Source organism: Panulirus ornatus, chromosome 41, assembly GCF_036320965.1.
Source record: "Panulirus ornatus isolate Po-2019 chromosome 41, ASM3632096v1, whole genome shotgun sequence".
In the NCBI taxonomy this organism is placed as follows: Eukaryota; Metazoa; Arthropoda; class Malacostraca; order Decapoda; family Palinuridae; genus Panulirus; species Panulirus ornatus.
The window spans coordinates 14,512,275-14,536,921 of NC_092264.1; the positions used below are offsets into that span (position 1 = coordinate 14,512,275).

The window sequence follows — 24,647 nt, forward strand, 5'->3', positions numbered from 1 at the left end:
CCCTAACACCACCACGGTGTTGGAGACCATCCTCTCGCGAGATGTCGTCCTCCCGAGGCCCCCCTCCTCCACCACAAACCACCCCCTAACACCACCAAGGTGATGGAGACACAGAGTCCAGCCTGAGTGGGGCGGGTGTCGCGCCCGACACAGGACAGCCCAGCGCACTGAGGGTCGTCAGTCGACCTTCTTGCCAATCGTCTTTGACCGAAGTTCCAAACCATGGCTTCCCAGCTCCCTATACATCCCCACGCTCGCCTCCGCCTACCGTACCATGTGGGGACAAACTTCAACTTTGATCCACTAAGCAACACTTCCTCCACGTTGACTTACACAAGCGAAGCCCGATCATCCAATAGGTAAGGCGTAGGGCGATGCTCGAGAGCCACCACGGCAAAAGACCCAGGAATAACGGAGACCAAACTGTCTATTGAAAGCCTACAAGCAGATTCTCTCCCCACACTGTTATACTTATCTAACCCACCCGGTGTGTATATATATACATTTCTTATGTTATCTAATCCACCCGGTGTGTATATATATACATTTCTTATGTTATCTAATCCACCCGGTGTGTATATATATATACATTTCTTATGTTATCTAATCCACCCGGTGTGTGTATATATACATTTCTTATGTTATCTAATCCACCCGGTGTGTATATATACATTTCTTATGTTATCTAATCCACCCGGTGTGTATATATACATTTCTTATGTTACCTAATCCACCCGGTGTGTATATATACATTTCTTATGTTATCTAATCCACCCGGTGTGTATATATACATTTCTTATGTTATCTAATCCACCCGGTGTGTATATATACATTTCTTATGCTATCTAATCCACCCGGTGTGTATATATACATTTCTTATGCTATCTAATCCACCCGGTGTGTATATATACATTTCTTATGTTATCTAACCCAACCGGTTTGTGTATATATATACATTTCTTATGTTAGCTGAGACGGCATGGGCAGCTCAGGCCCTAATGAAGATCATCCCATTAAGGCTATATATAGAGAAGTGGGTTGTACACACACACACAAAAAAAAAAAAAAACTATACAGTTTTGTGTTACACAATATGACAACGGACGAAGGATTTCTGACAAATGGTCTAGTGCCTGGCCTCACAATGATACCCTACTTTCCATGTTTATATCCCTCAATGTATCACAGGTCGGTTTCGAACCCTGGGCAGGGCGCATAGCTATCAGCCTCAGTCCTCCTCAGTGTGTGCAACACGGTGTATATACAACGCAGACTATTCCGTTTTCAAACAGCCATAATACATTAAAACCATTCTATTTTCACATCGAGAGTAAATACCATACACAGAGCAGCTTCCTTAAATCATTAAGAAATGCGTTTCACATTCATGCCTGCCTAACCTAAAGAGAAAACAGAAAACAGAAGACTTCGGGTTCATTCTACAGTCGATCGAACTCATCCGTATAGATAATTAATTTGCTGGGTGTACGTATATGTCATATCTGTGTGAGTTTATCCTTATGAATAGGCGGTATGAGAACACTGAGTCAGGGCGTACTAACATACGTCTCTCCACCAAATCCTCGACATACTGACATGTACCGAACAGTTCCAACAACGCATTCCTAGAAATTTCATTAATGTACCTAACCGTTCTATTAATAAATTCATGCATATATGTACACACATCAATTTCCCACTTCTCCAAACACAAAGACGCGCGCACATACGTGTGTGTGCGTGTGTGCATGTGTGTGAGCCTTCTCTACCTACGTACATGGGTGCTGACCCAAGCCGTGTGGGGAGCCCGACGAAGGAGAGGTTGTAGTGGAGGGGTCTTGAGTCTGCCCCTCCTCCCAGGCCGCTCTTGTAACCCAAGCTCATGTTACGTAAGGTTCTGCTGCCACCAGCAGCCCCTCCCACCACCACCACCATCACCAGCCTCCAGCCCATCCCACATAAGACTTAATTGTAATGAAAAGGCATAGCAGGGGGACTGCAACGCTAGCCTATCATGACACAATGCGAGAACAATCTTTTTTCTTCAGTTCTGGTCACCACGCGAAGAAAACGAGGAAAAGCTGGGACTCGCACAGAGAAGACCAATAAAACTAATGACGTGATCCAGAAGTACACATTACGAAGACTCATAAGTGAAGAATCACATTAACTGAAGTAGAATAAAGGGACTTTATGGAGGAGATCTAACTAATGTTTTCATAATACTGGTACTAAACAATTTCAAACATAACAGCTGACGATTACGGAACGATTTAGGGGTAAACGTTGTAATAAACGTATGCAAACGTTCCCTCACTGCTACAGTTACAGGACAAAGGAAGCAACAGTCACCACCACACGCCTGTACAGACCAGGACTACACACATATTCTAAATGACATCATCGGTCGGGCGTGGAAGACTTTGTGAAATACTAACTACAGAAATGCACAGGTGGTGCCGTCATATTCCAAAAGAGGGAGAACTCCTTAAACACCTGGAGGCCAAAGACTCCTTGCATCTTGCCATCTACCATCAACAACGGGATGGGATGCACAGCGGAGATGTGTGAGGGTGCACTGGACCCCCGTGGTGTAGCGGTCAGCGTTCCCGACCGTGACGCATTCACGGGCCGTAGCATAGGTTCGAACCCTGGGTTACGGCAGTCGGTCCACAGTCAACCCAGCTCTTCATCCACCCCCAAGGGCGGGTGATCGATAGCGTTAATGGGATATGGCTTTGATTAGGGCCGCAACGAAGACAGAAAAAAATTATAAAGTGTACCAGACCAGCCAGGCTGTAGGGGCTATGTGGGCCTGAGGGCTGCTGCTCCCAACAGCTTGGTCGACCAGCGACGCCAATCCCAATCCAGCCCGGGCTGTGGGGATGAAGACCCCCCCGACGACTTCACAAATTATTCACAAGACTTCCAGAGATAACCTGTATTTAACTCCGTATTTTTCTTTACTGATTAGCGATGACAGTATTTTGCGTCCAGATTATCGAGCAACTGAAATGATACCAGAACTCGTTTTCGATTCATGCTTTCCTATAAAATACCCTTGATAGTATACCCTATCTCTATATATGGTGCTCCTTCTTTGCTATAATCCAGCCGGCTGATCCAATATGCCAACAAGAGGGACTGGCGAGATAGGAGGGGCTCGCTGCTTCACTATCCTGTCTCCACAGTACACACAGGTAATTACCAACAGCCAATCCACCAACCACCCATGACTCCTCTGCCTTCCGACCCAACCCTGCGCGCCGAAAGAGGCAAAATGGAGGATAAAAAATTACGTGCACTCCCGTAAACACTCACACCAACACCACCATCTCTTTCACTTACACGGTTGGTCTTGGACTGATGTGCTCTTGTTAGATTCGCCAAGTCATATCGGCTCAGGGCTGGACTTTAGTAATTGGCTGAAACAAGACAAACTACGCTGATTAATAGGGAATTAGGGGAAGGGGTGTTATGAAAGTCGCGTGACTTGGCCTCACCAAAGCTGATTTTTCCAAATGCGGTGAAAAACACCTTGCAGGCTTGGGAGAGAGAGAGAGAGAGAGAGAGAGAGAGAGAGAGAGAGAGAGAGAGAGAGAGAGAGAGAGAGAGAGAGTCCTGTCACACGAGGAGGCCACAGAGTGTATATACCAGCAGCACCACAAGCCATTCCTGGTTGCTGTGGAGGTCAAGGAGAAGAGCAACTGTACGCCAAAGGAGGCCAACCCACGAGCGATCCAGGCAGACCGCCCGCCGTCAGGAGGGCTGGCGCTGGTGGTGGAGTACTGTGGCAGAGGAAGCAGGTAGGCCAAGCCTCGCCGCACCACCAATATTATGGATCCAAATATTTAGAAGAGCAGGGAGGGAGGGAGACCAGCCCTCAACACAAACACATATGGCACAGTCAGGTCTACCCACACCCAAGCTGGCTGGGGGTCAGTTGCCTCCCTCTACCACACTAAACTCTACCAGACCCCTGGCTGAGGTCAGTCGCCTCCTTCTACCACACTAAACTCTACCAGACCCCTGGCTGGGGTCACCTCCCTCTACCACACTAAACTCTACCAGACCCCTGGCTGGGGTCAGTCGCCTCCTTCTACCACACTAAACTCTACCAGACCCCTGGCTGGGGTCACCTCCCTCTACCACACTAAACTCTACCAGACCCCTGGCTGGGGTCAGTCGCCTCCCTCTACCACACTAAACTCTACCAGACCCCTGGCTGGGGTCACCTCCCTCTACCACACTAAACTCTAACAGACCCCTGGCTGGGGTCACCTCCCTCTACCACACTAAACTCTACCAGACCCCTGGCTGGGGTCAGTCGCCTCCTTCTACCACACTAAACTCTACCAGACCCCTGGCTGGGGTCACCTCCCTCTACCACACTAAACTCTACCAGACCCCTGGCTGGGGTCACCTCCCTCTACCACACTAAACTCAACCAGACCCCTGGCTGGGGTCAGTCGCCTCCTTCTACCACACTAAACTCTACCAGACCCCTGGCTGATCTCTCTCTCTCTCTCTCTCTCTCTCTCTCTCTCTCTCTCTCTCTCTCTCTCTCTCTCTCTATCTATCTATCTATATATATATATATATATATATATATATATATATATATATATATATATATATATATATATATAATTTTTTCATTACACTTTGTCGCAGTCTCCCGCGTTAGCGAGGTAGCGCAAGGAAACAGACGAAAGAATGGCCCAACCCACCCACATACACATGTATATACATACACATGCATATATATACATAATACATATTGATAAGGAGAGGCCTCCAGCCATGAGGACTGGGCGTGGTGTGTTCTTCCTCAAACACACCCACGAATCCGGACGTGACCTTTTACGAGGCCAAACTGACCTAAGGTCGCACGTGTAGTACACCAACTGGGCCAGCCACGGTGGCACGTGAGACCCGGACCCCAAGGAAGGGCACGAAACCTGTTTATAGACTGGAAGTCCCAGCGTCTGGGACCACGTGTGGACACGTGTCCTCAGCTGTGGATGACAGTCCTAGCGTCTGGGTCCACGTGTGGACACGTGTCCTCAGCTGTGGATGACAACATGTAGTCCCAGCGTCTGGGCCCACGTGTGGACACGTGCACAAGGTCAGTAGGGAGGGTCACAACAACACGTGGTCCCACAGCGTCTAGACCCACGCGTGGGTGTCCACACTGGGTCAGAAGGGGTCACAATAACACGTGGTCCCAGCGTCTAGGCCCACGCGTGGGTGTCCACACTGGGTCAGTAGGGAGGGTCACACCAACACGTGGTCCCAGCGTCTAGACCCACGCGTGGGTGTCCACACTGGGTCAGTAGGGGTCGCACCAACACGTGGTCCCAGCGTCTAGACCCACGCGTGGGTGTCCACACTGGGTCAATAGAAAGGATCACACCAACACGTGGTCCCAGGGTCTAGGCCCACGGGTGGGTGTCCACACTGGGTCAGTAGGGAGGGTCACACCAACACGTGGTCCCAGCGTCTAGGCCCACGCGTGGGTGTTCACACTGGGTCAGTTGGGAGGGTCACAACGACACGGGCGCCACCGTGTGCACCCGTGTGGACACGTACGTGCATGAAGAAAAATGGTAATGCGGACAAAATACCTTGAAACGTACACTCGGCCAAAAAAAAAAAAAAATTCCAGTACAGGTCCGATGAGTTTCGAAACGATCAATATGACTCGCGTTGTCTCGGGCGGGGCTGGTGAGCGTAAGTGTGAAACTCACGTCCGAAAAACTTTGGCAGCCTCAATTTATAGTGATCCCCATCCAAATAGGAAAACCAATGTAACATTTATTACGGCAAATGATACGAAATCTCGTTAGGGATCGATGAATTACAACATCATGAATGTGGGTTACCAAACGCGAGGCCACACCACTCGAAATCCTTCGTGCGTTGTGTCATATTGTTTCGCACAAAATGTGATTTTTTTTACCATGTTTACACAGATGTGGTGGATATATATATATATATATATATATATATATATATATATATATATATATATATATATATATATATATATATAAGATATGATTATTACATGAAAGTGCACTTGGGGACTTAACGTGTTTCATTTTCCCCGTGGACTCATAGGAATATATATATATATATATATATATATATATATATATATATATATATATATATATATATATATATATATATATGTATATATATATGTGTGTGTGTGTGTGTGTGTGTGTGTGTGTGTTTGTGTGTGTGTGTGTGTGTGTGATATGGGATGGAGGGGGGAGAAATTAAAACCGGTAATTATTAACATTAATGAGCGACATTATCATAACTACAGGTACTTTGCAATGATCATGAACATTAGTAACGCTCATTATCATATCATTAACATGTTAAGACTCACTGCATCATTAACATGTTAAAACTTAAAGCATCATTAACATGTTAAGACTCACTGCATCATTAACATGTTAAAACTTAAAGCATCATTAACATGTTAAGACTCACTGCATCATTAACATGTTAAAACTTAAAGCATCATTAACATGTTAAGACTCACTACATCATTAACATGTTAAAACTCATTGCATCATTAACATGCTAAAATTCATAGCATCATTAACGTGCTAAAATTCATAGGATCATTAACATGCTAAAATTCATAGGATCATTAATTATAACTTAAAGCATCATCTTGTTAAAAATTAGAGCATCATTAACATGTTAAAACTCATAGCATGTTTTTCCTTTAGCACACTTAAATCAACACCAACATTCAATACCCAGTGTACTAAACTGATCTATCCCCGACTCCACCAACATCTATCCCCACTGAATGCAGTACCAAACTGATCTATCTCCAACTCCCCAACATCTATCCCCACTGAATGCAGTATTAAACTGATCTATCCCCGACTCCCCCAACATCTATCCCCACTGAATGCAGTACCAAACTGATCTATCTCCAACTCCCCAACATCTATCCCCACTGAATGCAGTATTAAACTGATCTATCCCCGACTCCCCCAACATCTATCCCCACTGAATGCAGTACCAAACTGATCTATCTCCAACTCCCCCAACATCTATCTCCACTCAATACAGTGCCAGACGATCTATCGCCTACTCTCCCAACATCTATCTCCACCCAATGCAGTGCCAGACTGATCTATTCCCGACTCCCCATCATATATCCCCACTCACTGCAGTGCCAGACGATCTATCTCCAACTCCCCAACATCTATCCCCACTCACTGCAGTGCCAGACGATCTATCTCCAACTCCCCAACATCTATCCCCACTCACTGCAGTGCCAGACGATCTATCTCCAACTCCCCAACATCTATCCCCACTCACTGCAGTGCCAGACGATCTATCTCCAACTCCCCAACATCTATCCCCACTCACTGCAGTGCCAGACGATCTATCTCCAACTCCCCAACATCTATCCCCACTCACTGCAGTGCCAGACGATCTATCTCCAACTCCCCAACATCTATCCCCACTCACTGCAGTGCCAGACGATCTATCTCCAACTCCCCAACATCTATCCCCACTCACTGCAGTGCCAGACGATCTATCTCCAACTCCCCAACATCTATCCCCACTCAATGCAGTGCCAGACTGATCTATCCCTGACTCCCCCAACATACCTACCCAAGACATCTGCCTTTAGAATTATTTCCTGTATAGACTTATTTCCTGTACGTGGGACGGACATGTTGCCATCCCAACACAACAGCCAGGGATGGCAGACCACATCATGCAAACTAACACGTACAATGAGCGTTGTCCTTGATCAGACTTCCTGTGGAGGCTGTACGTGACACACGCAGACCACATCACTCAATCTAACATGTACAATGAGCGTTGTCCTTGATCAGACTTCCTGCGCACACAATGCCGAAGCTGACGGTGGTGTGTGAGTGTGTGTATACACGCAGGTGGTGGGACACAAAGCTGAGGGACGTGGTGCACGGCTGGGTGTGGGTGGTGTGGGTCCAGAGGCGTTGTGGTCTGGTCGACCAGTCATGACTGGAGCCCCTTCCATACAGCCTCGGCCAGTCACAACACGGCCACAATTACCACCCGGCTCAATACGGTTGCAAAACTCAAGAACACCTTTTCAAAATCACCCAAGGCGCTGGAACACCTTTTCAAAATCACCCAAGGCGCTGGAACACCTTTTCAAAATCACTCAAGGCGCTGGAACACCTTCTCAAAATCACCCACAGTATAAATACACCGATGGTTCTGGTACAATGCCTTACTATTTCTGACGGGGCGAGGAGTTTCGTCTTTTCAAATTTTCGGTCCAGAGCATCAGCCTTCCACCACCACCACACGATGGAGAGAGGCCCTCCAAGTGGCGTACAACCCAGCCACAGCCAGTCCTCACCCCTCTCCTCACACCTCGTCAAAGTCCTCCCTCCTACAGAGAAGAACGCCCCCCCTCCCCTCACTCACAACTACAATTCATAACTTTTTTCCACGTTGTGGATGACGAGAGACATCCTCTCCTCTCTGACGCCACTCCACCCACATCCACCAGGCTTCCACTACACACGCTCTACACACACACACACCCACACACACAGTCCTCCCTCCCTCACTCCACCCACATCCACCAGGCTTCCATTACACACGCTCCACACACACACACACACACACACCCACACCCAGTCCTCCCTCCCTCACTCCATTCCCCCAGCATCATGGGAAATACCTCCAGCTGTGGGTATCTCAAACATCACGTACCACACGTTGTCGCACTCCACCTCGTCAACCAGACTGCCACGTACCGTTACCGGTTTGTCATCCGTCACGCTTCCTCCCTGGTCGTGCCAGCAAGGGAGGAACGTCGCTTTTCCAAAGATATTTTCTTATAATTCTTTTATGTTAGCTGAGACGGCACGGCCAACTGAGGCCCTAGTCAAGGCCATATATATATATATATATATATATATATATATATATATATATATATATATATATATATATACATCAAATGAATATATATATATATATATATATATATCAAATGACTGTTATATTTCTCGTATCTCCCCTGATGTGATTATTATACGAAACTGCACTTGGGAACTTATCGTGTTTCATTTTCCCCGTGGACTTATAGGAATATATATATATATATATATATATATATATATATATATATATATATATATATATATATATATGTTCCCTCTTTTTGGAAAAGTAAAAACCGGTGGGGAGGATTTCCAGCCCCCGCACCCTCCTCTTTTAGTCGCCTTCTACGACACGTAGGGAATACGTGGTCAGCATTCTTTCTCCCCACTTCATCGACCAACCCCAGAAGGTGGATGAACAGCTGGGTTGACTGTGGACCGACTGCCGCAACCAGGATTCGAACCTATGCGCTCGACCCTGGGCGTCCCGTGAATGCGTCGCGGGTCAGGAACCCTATCCGTTACACCACAAAAGTCCACATCTTTCTCAAATATTATCATTTTCTCCTCTTATCATTTCCCCAGAGACAGCCATCACTGTGTTGGCTTCCTCCAACGCAACTAACCCATCCACTTTACCAGTCTGAAGTTCCACATCCATAAAGCAGAGTTTAGACAAGTTCTCCAACATGCAAGGCTCTTGTGTACACTCAACAATGAGTCAAGACATGTCCTCCAACATGCAAGGCTCTTGTGTACACTCAACCATGAGTTAAGATAAGTCCTCCAACATGCAAGGCTCTTGTGTACACTCAACAATGAATTAAGATAAGTCCTCCAACATGCAAGGCTCTTGTGTACACTCAACCATGAGTTAAGATAAGTCCTCCAACTTGCAAGGCTCTTGTGTACACTCAACCATGAGTTAAGATAAGTCCTCCAACATGCAAGGCTCTTGTGTACACTCAACCATGAGTTAAGATAAGTCCTCCAACTTGCAAGGCTCTTGTGTACACTCAACAATGAGTTAAGATAAGTCCTCCAACATGCAAGGCTCTTGTGTACACTCAACAATCAAAATCTTCTTCAGCTCGACACAAAGGAACATGACCACATGAACACGAACAAATATTCACAACGCAATACACAAAGATGGCGAACGCAACTTCCATACACCCTCTTCGTCATGAACACCATCACCGCGACCACTTGTCGAACACCGCTGCCCTACAGAACACCGTGAAGAACACACCGATAGAACACCATCCAAGATAACTGAACACGAAGAACTGGGGACTGTGGTAAGCGAGCAAGAATCTGGTGGGAGTAGGTAAAATGAGGTGAACTGGATGGCCAGCCAGGGGACCCGGCTGCCAGGGGTGTCGAGAGGGAGGGACGGAGGGAGGAAGGGGCTTGGGAGGGAGATGACGGTGCTGCTGCCGGAGGGAAGTGTAAGACGGGAGGAGGAGGGAACTGTCACGCATGTCGGGAGGGAGGCATGGATGACGGCTGAGTAGAGGGGAGGTGAAGGATGGTGAGGGAGGAATAAGGAGGGAGGTTAATGTAGAGGGAATCAAGGAGGATAAGGGCCCTCAAGGGTGTCTAGAGGGAGGCTTGGAGGAGGGAGAACATGAGTCACACAAACACACACACACACGCGTCACACCGTCACTGTGCAGATGGATGCCAGGGAACGGGGCAAGTTTGGGGTCATGACAACAACGAGTGCCCATCATTATGCTATCAGAGCGAGGAGCCAACCAGCCAGCCAGCCAGCTAGCTAGGCTGAGGCAAGTACCACACCCATCACACCACCACCACCACCACCGTCTCATCATTACACCATCACACACACGGTCAGTCTCCCTCTCTCTCTCTCTCTCCCACACACACACACTCAAATGCTTCGTCTACGCCTTCGTCGGGCTGAGCCCCAGGGGGGTACACGTCCATCTTCACTACCGTGTGCACAACGCCATCCCCAGTACTACCATCCACAACATGCGGGTGTAGGAGGGATAGAGGAACTTACTGAAGAAGGGATAGGCGGAGAGAAGCCTTCCGCTCTCCGATCCTGTATCTCTATATGCAAATACAGGTTAGGAACATGGGATATTATTACTCCTTCAGTAGTAAGCCTTCGTGAAACACCATGATGCCCTTAGTGAGCCTCCGTCAAACACCATGACGCCCTTAGTGAGCCTCCGTCGACACCATCACGCCTTTGGTGAGCCTCCAGCAAACACCATCACGCCCTTGGTGAGCCTCCGTCAAACACCAACCACGCCCTTGGTGAGCCTCCATCAAACACCATCACGCCCTTAGTGAGCCTCCATCAAACACCATCACGCCCTTAGTGAGCCTCCATCATACACCATCACGCCCTTGGTGAGCCTCCATCAAACACCACGCACGCCCTTCTGTGTCATCCGTCCTCGCCATGTCCTCCACGCCTGTCTTACTAAACCAGGGACAAGCGTGGTGTAAACACGTACACACCGCAAGGGAACACATAAAAAAAGGGGGACCAAACACGCGGCATTTCTATAAAACCAGTGGGCCCGTCCAGCCTGACCGGATCTCCTACGGGAGGTAAATAATGATCAAGGCAGACGTCTTCAGAAAGCACCGGCTGGGGCGCCCCCCAAGTCCCCAGCGATCACATGAGCGAGGAGGCGCTCCCTGGAGGCCCCTTCCAGTGAGAGGTGATGGGAGAGGTATTCCCCCCACTAGACACACAGTGAAAGGGGATGGGACAGGTATTCCCCTCACTAGATACACAGTGAAAGGTGATGGGACAGGTATTCCCCTCATTAGACACACAGTGAAAGGGGATGGGACAGGTATTCCCCTCACTAAACACACAGTGAAAGGGGATGGGACAGGTATTCCCCTCACTAGATACACAGTGAAAGGTGATGGGACAGGTATTCCCCTCATTAGACACACAGTGAAAGGGGATGGGACAGGTATTCCCCTCACTAAACACACAGTGAAAGGGGATGGGACAGGTATTCCCCTCACTAGACACACAGTGAAAGGGGATGGGACAGGTATTCCCCTCATTAGACACACAGTGAAAGGGGATGGGACAGGTATTCCCCTCACTAGACATACAGTGAAAGGGGATGGGACAGGTATTCCCCTCATTAAACACACAGTGAAAGGGGATGGGACAGGCATCCCCCTCACTAGACACACAGTGATAGGTGATGGGACAGGTATTCCCCTCACTAGACACACAGTGAAAGGTGATGGGACAGGTATTCCCCTCACTAGACACACCCCCTGCGCTGGGAACAGAATACATCATCATTTTGATCTACAATCCTTCATGACACGACAAAACATCAAAAGTATTTCACTTTAAACAAAAGTTTTTACTTATCATAACAGACACGACAGACTTACAGATATAGCGCAATATGCCTTTAAGAACACACAGACACACACACACACACACACACACACACAAGTGTAGTCACACCATGTTCCGTGTGTGTACGTGGAGCCAGGAGTCCCATGTTTGAGATAACACTCCGTCGCCGCCTCACGCTCACACCGTTCCAGTCCCGCTGTTCCCCCGAGGGCCGTGTGTGATCCCTTCGTGGAACGGCAGTGACAGATTCACATACTCGTCTGTGAATACTTCACACTTCGAGGGGCTTAAAGAAGGACATGACGTCATTGTATATATACGTGTGTCCCGGACCCAACACGGCAAAAGCCTTGCTACGGAAACACTGCAGTGACTGAACCCGCGAGACAAAGACAACAAGAGAGCGACTGGAAAAAACCACTTCAGGGACCTCCCTCACACCGACGACACCAGCATGAGTGGCGTGAACATCCATCCCCCCCTTACATCTGCCACCATCCAGCGCGAGCGCGCGATCCCATCCCACACGGCTAAACACGAGGCCTTACGTCGTCTGCAGACCGAGGCAACGAACGACTCAGGACTTGCCAGCAACAACGGAGGGATCGGTGGCGCTGTGGCCGGGCGGTGAGGTGTGGTGGCCACCCAACCACAGCTTAGGAACCAGTGACGGTATGTACATACACGTGTAACGGTGGCCTGCTGAAACCTGCCCCAGAAACAACTCCCTGAAACTCCCACAATAAATGAATAAATAAATATATATATATATATATATATATATATATATATATATATATATATATATATATATATATATATATATATATATATACTGGAAAGGATCACAATTTTACGCATGATCAAGACATTCCTATGAATCCCCGGGGAACTCATCGTGTTTCATTTCCCCCGTGGACTCATAAGAATATATATATATATATATATATATATATATATATATATATATATATATATATATATATGGTTGTTTAATTTGTTTATGGATGGGGTTGTTAGGGAGGTAAATGCAAGAGTTTTGGAAAGAGGGGCAAGTATGAAGTCTGTTGGGGATGAGAGAGCTTGGGAAGTGAGTCAGTTGTTGTTCGCTGATGATACAGCGCTGGTGGCTGATTCATGTGAGAAACTGCAGAAGCTGGTGACTGAGTTTGGTAAAGTGTGAGGAAGAAGAAAGTTAAGAGTAAATGTGAATAAGAGCAAGGTTATTAGGTACAGTAGGGTTGAGGGTCAAGTCAATTGGGAGGTGAGTTTGAATGGAGAAAAACTGGAGGAAGTGAAGTGTTTTAGATATCTGGGAGTGGATCTGGCAGCGGATGGAACCATGGAAGCGGAAGTGGATCATAGGGTGGGGGAGGGGGCGAAAATTCTGGGGGCCTTGAAGAATGTGTGGAAGTCGAGAACATTATCTCGGAAAGCAAAAATGGGTATGTTTGAAGGAATAGTGGTTCCAACAATGTTGTATGGTTGCGAGGCATGGGCTATGGATAGAGTTGTGCGCAGGAGGATGGATGTGCTGGAAATGAGATGTTTGAGGACAATGTGTGGTGTGAGGTGGTTTGATCGAGTGAGTAACGTAAGGGTAAGAGAGATGTGTGGAAATAAAAAGAGCGTGGTTGAGAGAGCAGAAGAGGGTGTTTTGAAGTGGTTTGGGCACATGGAGAGAATGAGTGAGGAAAGATTGACCAAGAGGATATGTGTCGGAGGTGGAGGGAACGAGGAGAAGAGGGAGACCAAATTGGAGGTGGAAAGATGGAGTGAAAAAGATTTTGTGTTGATCGGGGCCTGAACATGCAGGAGGGTGAAAGGAGGGCAAGGAATAGAGTGAATTGGAGCGATGTGGTATACCGGGGTTGACGTGCTGTCAGTGGATTGAATCAAGGCATGTGAAGCGTCTGGGGTAAACCATGGAAAGCTGTGTAGGTATGTATATTTGCGTGTGTGGACGTATGTATATACATGTGTATGGGGGTGGGTTGGGCCATTTCTTTCGTCTGTTTCCTTGCGCTACCTCGCAAACGCGGGAGACAGCGACAAAGTATAATAAATATAAATATATATATATATATATATATATATATATATATATATATATATATATATATATATATACCTTATTAATGGTTAATTCTATCATCAATGGTATTATATTCTGGAGAGAGAGCCTATCTCTTGTTTTGTAATGCAGCAAGCAGCCAGGTGGCAATTTAGAAAGCCAAACTTCAAGTGAGGTGGAATGAACGCGTCAGTACCAACCATCAAACATTCTAGGCATCATCTTGGTGGACAATCTCCAGCTCAGACACTCGCAAGCAACACTGTGAGGAGCAACGGGTCATGGGAGATAGACTGAGGCTAAGCGACAGGGACCACTGGCGCTTGTGGCCTGACTGCAGATGTCGACCGTGTGAACTGTCAAGTTTGTGGTCAAAGATTTGGACACAAACTACAACATTATGTCTTAGAATGTGAATAAATCGAGCCTTTTAGGGACAGATCTAAACAAATGCTGCAGGAAATGTCACAACACCTTATTGTTAATAACAAGATACTCATATCCACTTCTTGCATCTAGTGGGTACAACTTACCATATGAAACCATCTGTGTACTGAAATACGAACTGTAACATCTCATGTAATATCAACCCACTGGGGTCTGAGTAAGACCCATTGCGACCTCATGTAATCCTTCTCCGTTACCTTCCCTGTCCTGACCCACTGGGGTCTGAGTAAGACCCATTGTGACCCCCCTGTAATCCTCTTTGCGCTACCGCTCACACAGGATGAACATGGGGTGCACAATACACCTGCCCGAGACGCGGCACAAATCAATCAAACCAAACCACTTACACAGCTTCTTGACACTCGTGTACAGTATTCCTCCTCCTTCTTCAGACTTGAGCGTTATCCTCAACAAAAAGGGAAGGCAAGACAAGGTAGATCATTCCCGGTCCATTTTACGCCACATATCATGAAACTTGCTAACAGTCCTTCGTTTACAATTACCTCCAGGACCACTTTCTAAGACGAGGGTCCTGGTGTTACCCAGGACCTCTTTCCAGAGCCTCCTGGAGCCCAGTAGCAGGGAAGTGTAGACGCCTTTGGAGTGAGAAGATCTTCCAGGAGATTGTACTCCCAGCGATGCAGCCTCGTCAAAGGTGCGTTTTCCAATCTCTAAATTCATCCACGTGGAGTCTGACAACACCCTAACAATGACCATCCCAAAACCTCTCCAGCCATCACCTGGACCACATCCAATAACTGAGAATGAAGCTGCTGCACCAACCACGCCACCTTCACCTCCTGCCACTGGAGATCCCTCGTCCCCGGGTTGCAGGTCGGCACCACAACCACATCACCCATACTGAGCTGGGGCGCGCCACACTGGGAACACTCCCGTCCCAACTATTGTAAACCCCATTTGTCCACATCTTCTCCATCTTATCTTTGTGTTTATGTACAGCTTGTTTGCTCGCCCCCCCGCCCGTCACACCAAACACAAGCATTGTTTGCAACATGTGTTGGTAACTGTGTTATAATCATCAGGTGTTGACAGCCACCTCCACACCAAACAGAACAGTTGGGAACACTGTTGTCAACAGAATGGACTAAAGCTGGTAACTCTGTTGGTAACCGGGTTACTGGCAACTCTGCTGGTAACCAGGATGTTGGTAACTCTGTTGGTAACCAGGATGTTGGTAACTCTGTTGGTAACCAGGATGTTGGTAACTCTGTTGGTAACCAGGATGCTGGTAACTCTGTTGGTAACCAGGATGCTGGTAACTCTGATGGTAACCAGGATGCTGGTAACTCTGTTGGTAACCAGGATGCTGGTAACTCTGATGGTAACCAAGGATGCTGGTAACTCTGATGGTAACCAGGATGCTGGTAACTCTGATGGTAACCAAGGATGCTGGTAGCACTGTTGGTAACCAGGATGCTGGTAACTCTGATGGTAACCAAGGATGCTGGTAGCACTGTTGGTAACCAGGATGTTGGTAACTCTGTTGGTAACCAGGATGCTGGTAACTCTGATGGTAACCAAGGATGCTGGTAGCACTGTTGGTAACCAGGATGTTGGTAACTCTGTTGGTAACCAGGATGCTGGTAACTCTGATGGTAACCAAGGATGCTGGTAGCACTGTTGGTAACCAGGATGTTGGTAACTCTGATGGTAACCAAGGATGCTGGTAGCACTGTTGGTAACCAGGATGCTGGTAACTCTGATGGTAACCAAGGATGCTGGTAGCACTGTTGGTAACCAGGATGCTGGTAACTCTGATGGTAACACTGCAGGCAGCAGTGTTACCAACAGAGGTGAGGTCCATCACACAGCCTAGAACCAATGCTAACTACCAGCGTTGCCAGAGCTAACCCCAGCCACGGGAGACAGTCGTGCGTTAACAACACTGTCCCCACTAGTAGCTAAAGTGTGGGTGAATGCGTCACACCACTGCTTATAACACAGTGGGTAAACGCTGGCGTGTTACCGAAGCTGTGTTTCCCACTGGATCCACAACATCCGAGTGGGTTGTGCTAACACTATCGGCGACTTCGTCAACACAGGAGGTCGTCAACACAGGAGGTTGTCAACACAGGAGGTCGTCAACCCAGGAGGTCGTCAACACAGGAGGTTGTCAACACAGGAGGTCGTCAACCCAGGAGGTCGTCAACACAGGAGGTTGTCAACACAGGAGGTCGTCAACACAGGAGGTCGTCAACACAGGAGGTCGTCAACACATGAGGTTGTCAACACAGGAGGTCGTCAACACAGGAGGTTGTCAACACAAGAGGTCGTCAACCCAGGAGGTCGTCAACACAGGAGGTCGTCAACACAAGAGGTCGTCAACCCAGGAGGTCGTCAACACAGGAGGTCGTCAACACAGGAGGTCGTCAACACAAGAGGTTCTCAACACAGGAGGTCGTCAACACGGGAGGTCGTCAACACAAGAGGTCGTCAACCCAGGAGGTCGTCAACACAAAAGGTCGTCAACACGGGAGGTCGTCAACACAAGAGGTCGTCAACCCAGGAGGTCGTCAACACAAGAGGTTCTCAACACAGGAGGTCGTCAACACGGGAGGTCGTCAACACAAGAGGTCGTCAACCCAGGAGGTCGTCAACACAAAAGGTCGTCAACACAGGAGGTCGTCAACACGGGAGGTCGTCAACACAAGAGGTCGTCAACCCAGGAGGTCGTCAACACAAGAGGTTCTCAACACAGGAGGTTCTCAACACAGGTCAACATAGGAGGTCGTTAACACAGGAGGTCGTCAACCCAGGAGGTCGTCAAAGCAAATAACCATACACTGCTTTGGTAACACTGCGTAGAGAGAGAGAGAGAGAGAGAGAGAGAGAGAGAGAGAGAGAGAGAGAGAGAGAGAGAGAGAGAGAGAGAGAGAGAGAGAGAGAGAGAGAGTGCATCCACCCACCGTCGGAGACCCGACACAAGACGACCGAGCCACTGATGGACAATACCCGCCCCCACGTCGGCACACACACACACACGTGTGGAACTTTTGCAAATATTCCCCGACGGATCAGACGGCGTCGGTCTGCGACAACTGTCTGAAAATACCTCCCCAGCCCCATCAACTGCTGGACTTACGAGGACAGTATGGAAATAAGGACAAGAAGACAGTAAGGAAATAAGGACAAGAAGACAGTAAGGAAATAAGGACAAGAAGACAGTAAGGAAATAAGGACAAGAAGACAGTAAGGAAATAAGGACAAGAAGACAGTATGGAAATGAGGACAGACAATATGTGGAAATATAGAGAAATAATAAGAATGGAGAATTGGAGAACATGGACGGACCAGTGGAGGCAACAAGCTGTTACACTATGGTGGGGGAGGAGAGGTTGAGAGACGGGGTTCCTCCTCCATATTCAAGACCCTCCATGGGCACTTAACCTCCACACTGAATCCAACCACACGATCTTAGAGATCAACCTACATGCTGTGGCGTGAGCCAGGCTATATGAACGTGACTGGAGCGGAGCATCTCAAAATCATATATATATATATATATATATATATATATATATATATATATATATATATATTTTTTTTTTTTTTTTTTTTTTTTTCATACTATTCGCTATTTCCCGCGATAGCGAGGTAGCGTTAAGAACAGAGGACTGGGCCTTTGAGGGAATATCCTCACCTGGCCCTCTTCTCTGTTCCTTCTTTTGGAAAAAAAAAAAAAAAAAAAAAAAAAAAAACGAGAGGGGAGGATTTCCAGCCCCCCGCTCCCTTCCCTTTTAGTCGCCTTCTACGACACGCAGGGAATACGTGGGAAGTATTCTTTCTCCCCTATCCCCAGGGAAGAATATATATATATATATATATATATATATATATATATATATATATATATATATATATATATATATATATTCCTATGAGTCCACGGGGGAAAATGAAACACGATTAGTTCCCAAGTGCACTTTCGTGTAATAATCACATCATCAAGGGGAGACACAAGAGAGAAATATAACAGTCAGTTGATATACATCGAAGAGACGAAGGTAGGAGGCCATATATAAAGATATACATAACGTCTCTCTCTCTCTCTCTCTCTCTCTCTCTCTCTCTCTCTCTCTCTCTCTCTCTCTCTCTCTCTCTCTCACACACACACACACACACACAAACACAACATTTAGCTTTCCAAAGAAGACAGATGACGCTGACAGTGCTCTCCGAGGGATGCAGGGGACAGAACAACCAGGACACGTGACGTAAGACAAGGGCAAGAAACACTCATTGAAAACCTTGTGCAACGAGGTACATTCCATGACGTGAGCATGGAATGGGGTCGATTGTGGTCGGTATAATACTGAAGGGGGATGGTCACGAGATGGGAGGGAGGGTATGGAGAGCACCATGTGTGGGTAAACTCCCTCCCTAATACACAGCGCAAATTAAGTCATTACAGAGAGAAATGGACTAAGCCTCATGTGTCTCACTTCCCTGATAATTACCTTCCATCCTTAAACTCCCTCCCTAATACACAGCACAACCACTACGTTGCGATAATTGATTTAATGAATTAATCAGTACCGGAGATACACATACACATACTAATACACAGCACAAGTCATTACACACCTACACTACACAGAGAGAAATGGACTAAGCCTCATGTATCTCTTTTCCCTGATAATTACCTTACATCCTCAATATCAATTACGATGGTTCGTCTTACCACAGGAACACCGAAACACACCAAATGTACGTACATACGTACAAACGTCTGTCGTACACGAAGCAACCACCACAACACCAACACTGGCTCTGCTTCGTGGAACATGGCCTGGCTATACACCTTCCTCAATACACGAACCCTCACTTTATCAGCACTGGTTTTCTGTTCAACGTGCGAATCCATATCTTGGTGGTTCTTATCGGCACACCACACGCTCGGTCGCTGCGAATGATCAACAAACACTGAAAATTCAGAGCGAGTTCAGTAACGGTAGTCACCTATATATATCGTCCAGCATATATACATCCTGGATTGGAAGCCACAGGTCAACACGGTGTGCAGCACACACGGGGTGTGTGTGTGGCATGAGGTAGGGACCGTGTGGTATACACACACACACCCACCCACCTCCAGGTTGGCTCGTGGAGCGACACCCTCACACCACCACAACACACCAGTCACTACTGGCTGGCTCAGGCCCCCCCTTCTTTCGCCGCCAGCCAGCCCGGGGACCGCTGCCGTGTGTGCGTGCGTCTGTTGCCTCTACTACGGAACACACCGTCCCTGACACCCCACCCCCCTCCCCACCCATTCCCCTCCTCCCCAGACTACTATCAACACCAACCACTCCCCCCAACATACACACACACACACACACACACACACACACACACACACCAGCTTTCACCAACACTATACAACTCCCCCAGCACTTCACCGTCAGGAGGAAGACGACATGTACTGAAGAATTCCATTCGTATGACGCGGCAGAACCTAGACAGAAGCGGAAGACGACACACACACACACACACACACACACACACACACACACACACGTGCGAGCGAGCGAGCCAGCGCGGGCTAAGTATAGGAGGAACAAGTCGTTATGATATGGGAGGAAAAGCGAGCGAAATAAGGAAGTGACGGATGGGAAAAGGATAGAGGATGGGAGAGGAAGGTATGGGAGGACAGAGGAAGGGAAGCTGTAATGGGTGTATGAGTGGGAGACAAGGTTGTTGTGCGAGGAGAGGGGAGGGGATATAGTGGAGGAGGAGGAGGAGGAGGAGTGTGGGTATGGGAAGAGCGAGGGGAGGAGACAGGCGCTGCTCATTAAAATGAGAGAAAAACACGGAAGACGAGTGCTCGAGTGTGAGAATGAGGGGCGGGGCGGTGAGGTACGGCCAGCAGGGGGAGGCGGGGCTGTGAGGCATGGTTAGCAGGAGGAGGCGGGGATGTGAGGTACGATAAGCAGAAGGAGGCGGGATGTGAGGTACGGCCAGCAGGAGTAGGCGGGGCGGTGAGGTACGGCCAGCAGGAGGAGGCGGGGATGTGAGGTACGGCCAGCAGGAGGAGGCGGGGATGTGAGGTACGGCCAGCAGGAGGCGGGGCTGTGAGGTACGGCCAGCAGGAGGAGGCGGGGCTGTGAGGTACGGCCAGCAGGAGGAGGCGGGGCGGTGAGGTACGGCCAGCAGGAGGAGGCGGGGCTGCAGGGACGGCCAGCAGGAGGAGGCGGGGCGGTGAGGTACGGCCAGCAGGAGGAGGCGGGGCGGTGAGGTACGGCCAGCAGGAGGAGGCGGGGCGGTGAGGTACGGCCAGCAGGAGGAGGCGGGGCGGTGAGGTACGGCCAGCAGGAGGAGGCGGAGCTGTGAGGACATCCTGTTGGTGTCAACAACCACACAGCTGATGACCTCACGGTCTCTCTCTCTCTCTTCCATGACCCAAAAGGTCACCCCACGTACACACTCCCTCTCTATCCTGTCCCCACAAGGTCACACAAAGTGGGGCGGTGGATGACGCTGGACGAGATCAAGGTCAGGTAGGTAGGGGTACGAACTGACACAGGTGAGAAAGTGGTTACGGTGGGAGGGTGGGTCTACGAGAGAGAGAGAGAGAGAGAGAGAGAGAGAGAGAGAGAGAGAGAGAGAGAGAGAGAGAGAGAGAGAGAGAGAGCACCAGATCCAAGGGAGAAAGTGCTCTACCCTGTACCCTACTCCTCCTCCTCCTCCTCTGTCCCAACTTTTAGGGAGCTGTTCCTTGATGTTCCATGATGCTGACCACATTTTCTATCGACACGGTTCCTCCGTCATACATATATTACTGCTGCTGAAGATTACTGTTCCTTCATACAAGCCAGTCTCTCTCTCTCTCTCTCTCTCTCTCTCTCTCTCTCTCTCTCTCTCTCTCTCTCTCTCTCTCTCTCTCTCTTACAGATGCTGTTCCTTAATAAAGATCACTTTTGCTGTACTTGTAAGCCCCCATCACTAGCTAGACCACACAATACTCGGCAAGCCGCTACGTCACATAAACAACTGTTTGTGGCCGCTGGCAACTCAACGGTGGGCCGTTTTGATAACTGTTTCTTTCCTTACATCTCGAAACTTTGAAACTCTACCTTCTCATGTTTTTCCCAATAAATATGTTCTATGACTCACTTCAGCTTCCATAGTTCTATTTGCTGCCATATCCACTCCCAGATATCTAAAATACTTCAATTCCTCCCATTTTTCTCCATTCAAACTTACATCCCAACTAACTTGTCCCTCCACCCTGCTAAACCTCAACCCTGGAACATTTCGAAAGACGAGTTTTCCACTTCCTCCAAAGTTTGTAAATACTTAATACTTTCCCTTCTCTCTTGTTTACTGCCTTTCATTAACTACATTTCAGTTAAGGCCCCGCCTTAATGTGGACTTTTCGCCAGTGACTGGAGCCTACAACGTAAAAAGAAAAATATACCGTTTTCTAATACAGCTCATTTTTGCTACAGTCTTCCTCTCGAAGGCACAGCTGGGGGTCTCATTTTCTACAGAAATAGCGACTATAAGTCACAGAACTCAAGGGTTATTTCCCCCCCTCAACTTACGGACTGAGTCATGGAACTCACTGGGGTCAAGTCACTGCACTCCAGTGAGTTAAAGTCGTCGTAACTGAGGCGTTGAGTCGTCGTACACAAGGCGAAGAGTCGTCGTACTCGAGAAGTTGTCTACACTCCGGAAGACTGAGGTATCAGAGCAAAGCAATACACGGTATCGTACTTACGGCTTCTACTGCTGCTGCTACTGCTGCTGCTCCTGCTGCCGCCGCTGCCCTGAGCTGACACTCACCTGGAAAGATGACAACACTGAGTTAGAGGTGTTACTTAAGAGGTACGTCAGCCATCAAAGCGAGAGAAGACTCGGTCCACAACAGGGCGTTAGGGAACACAACGGGGCAATGACAACAGATGCTGGGCCAACGGGCTTGTACCACGTGAACAAAAGCAATGTCCCCTCCTCCTCCCTGCCCCTCCCCCCTTTAGCGAGAAGAACATGCCATAACACACGAACCAGAGGCATCTCGAGAACATGAACACCCACTGCATGACAGCACATGAACCTGGTGGGGGTTCTCAAAGCCAAGATAACTATCAACAAATCTACAGAACTGGATCGTTTACAGTTCCATCGCAAACATCGACTGCTATACCATTCGCTTTCCTACTCGTAAGAAGAACACAGCGAGAACAGTTTGTTCTCATTAGGTTATTTATATCCAGTGTTATCCGTCGTTTACCGGCAGTAAACTCCAGACGGAACATATGTCACACAATTTCCCCGTCTGTTGTGTTGACCGCCCTCTCGAGGACCCACTGTACGAGTCCCGAGCGAGCCTTCAACACGGCGCTAACTGCCAACTGGACTTTCTACCGCTTCATAATGGGGGGGTAACTAGCACAGGGAGGGTGGCCAATCTCTCCCTCTCCCTTCCTCCCTCCCCTCGAGCACCACCTGCTGCAGGCCGTGCCACACCAGATGGATCCCGAGAACAGGATCACAGCTGGCATCACCAACAGCTGGTAAGGCAGGGAAGGTAGGTGCCTTGAGTGTTGCTGTGATGGTAAGACGTTCAGCCCGTGACCACCAGGGTTTGTGGGTCGGCTACAGCCCGTGACCACATAGGAGGTAACCTCGACCCGTGACCACATAGGGGTAACCTCGGCCCGTGACCACATAGGGGTAACCTCGGCCCGTGACCACATAGGGGTGACCTCGGCCCGTGACCACCTGGGTTTGTGGGTCAGCTACAGCCCGTGACCACATAGGGGTAACCTCGACCCGTGACCACATAGGGGTAACCTCGACCCGTGACCACATAGGGGTGACCTCGACCCGTGACCACCTGGGGGGTAACCTCGACCCGTGACCACCTGGAGGTAGCCGCGACCCGTGACCACCTGGGGGGTAACCTCGACCCGTGACCACATAGGGGTGACCTCGACCCGTGACCACCTGGGGGGATCAGCCTACACCCGTGACCACCTGGGGGGGGTAGCGTCGACCCGTGACCACCTGGAGGGGTAGGGGGTGTGTAGCCTCGACCTATGAACACCAGAGGGGAGTGTCAGCCCATGACAACATTGGGTTGGCCTCAGCCCGTCATGACCGCTCCAGGTGTGTGAGACAGACTCGGGCCACCTCTGCCTCACACACACACACACACACACACACACACACACACACACACCACACACACAGACACAGACACACACACACACACACACACCACACACACAGACACAGACACACACACACACACACATACATACATATCCCACAAGTAGCACATGTGAGCGGCCGCTATCAGCCGGGGTTCCCAGACTACCCCCAACAAGATCCACTAAGACACACACCTCTCGCTTCCTCCAGAACAGAAGTGTAGCAACCCAACACCTGTACAGGTCCCTCACTAACACCGACACCTCACCAACAACTGATCAACGTCTCTACACTATATATATATATATATATATATATATATATATTGGAAAGGATCACAATTTTGCGCGTGATCAAGATATTCCTATGAGTCCACGGGGAAAATGAAACACGAAAAGTTTTCAAGTGCACTTTCGTGTAATAATCACATCATCAGGGGAGACACAAGAAATATAACAGTCAGTTGATACACAACGAAAAGACGAAGCTAGGACGCCATTCGGTAAATCACATGTTTACCAAATGGCGTCCTAGCTACGTCTATTCGTTGTATATCAACTGACTGTTATATTTCTCTATTGTGTCTCCCCTGATGATGTGTCTATTACATGAAAGTGCACTTGGGAACTTATCGTGTCTC

General features: G+C 48.5%; 1 protein-coding gene across 3 annotated transcripts in view; it reads right to left on the minus strand.

The window, feature by feature from the left end:
• C3G (C3G guanyl-nucleotide exchange factor) overlaps positions 1-24,647 on the minus strand; it is a 411,105-nt gene that overhangs the window by 355,100 nt on the left and 31,358 nt on the right. The window contains exon 1 of one of the 3 annotated variants that reach the window (XM_071686029.1): positions 19,941-20,050. The exons of 1 other annotated variant lie outside the window; for it this stretch is intronic. The gene's annotated coding sequence lies outside the window, so the exon portion shown is untranslated. One more of the 3 variants, XM_071686030.1, reaches the window with a different exon arrangement.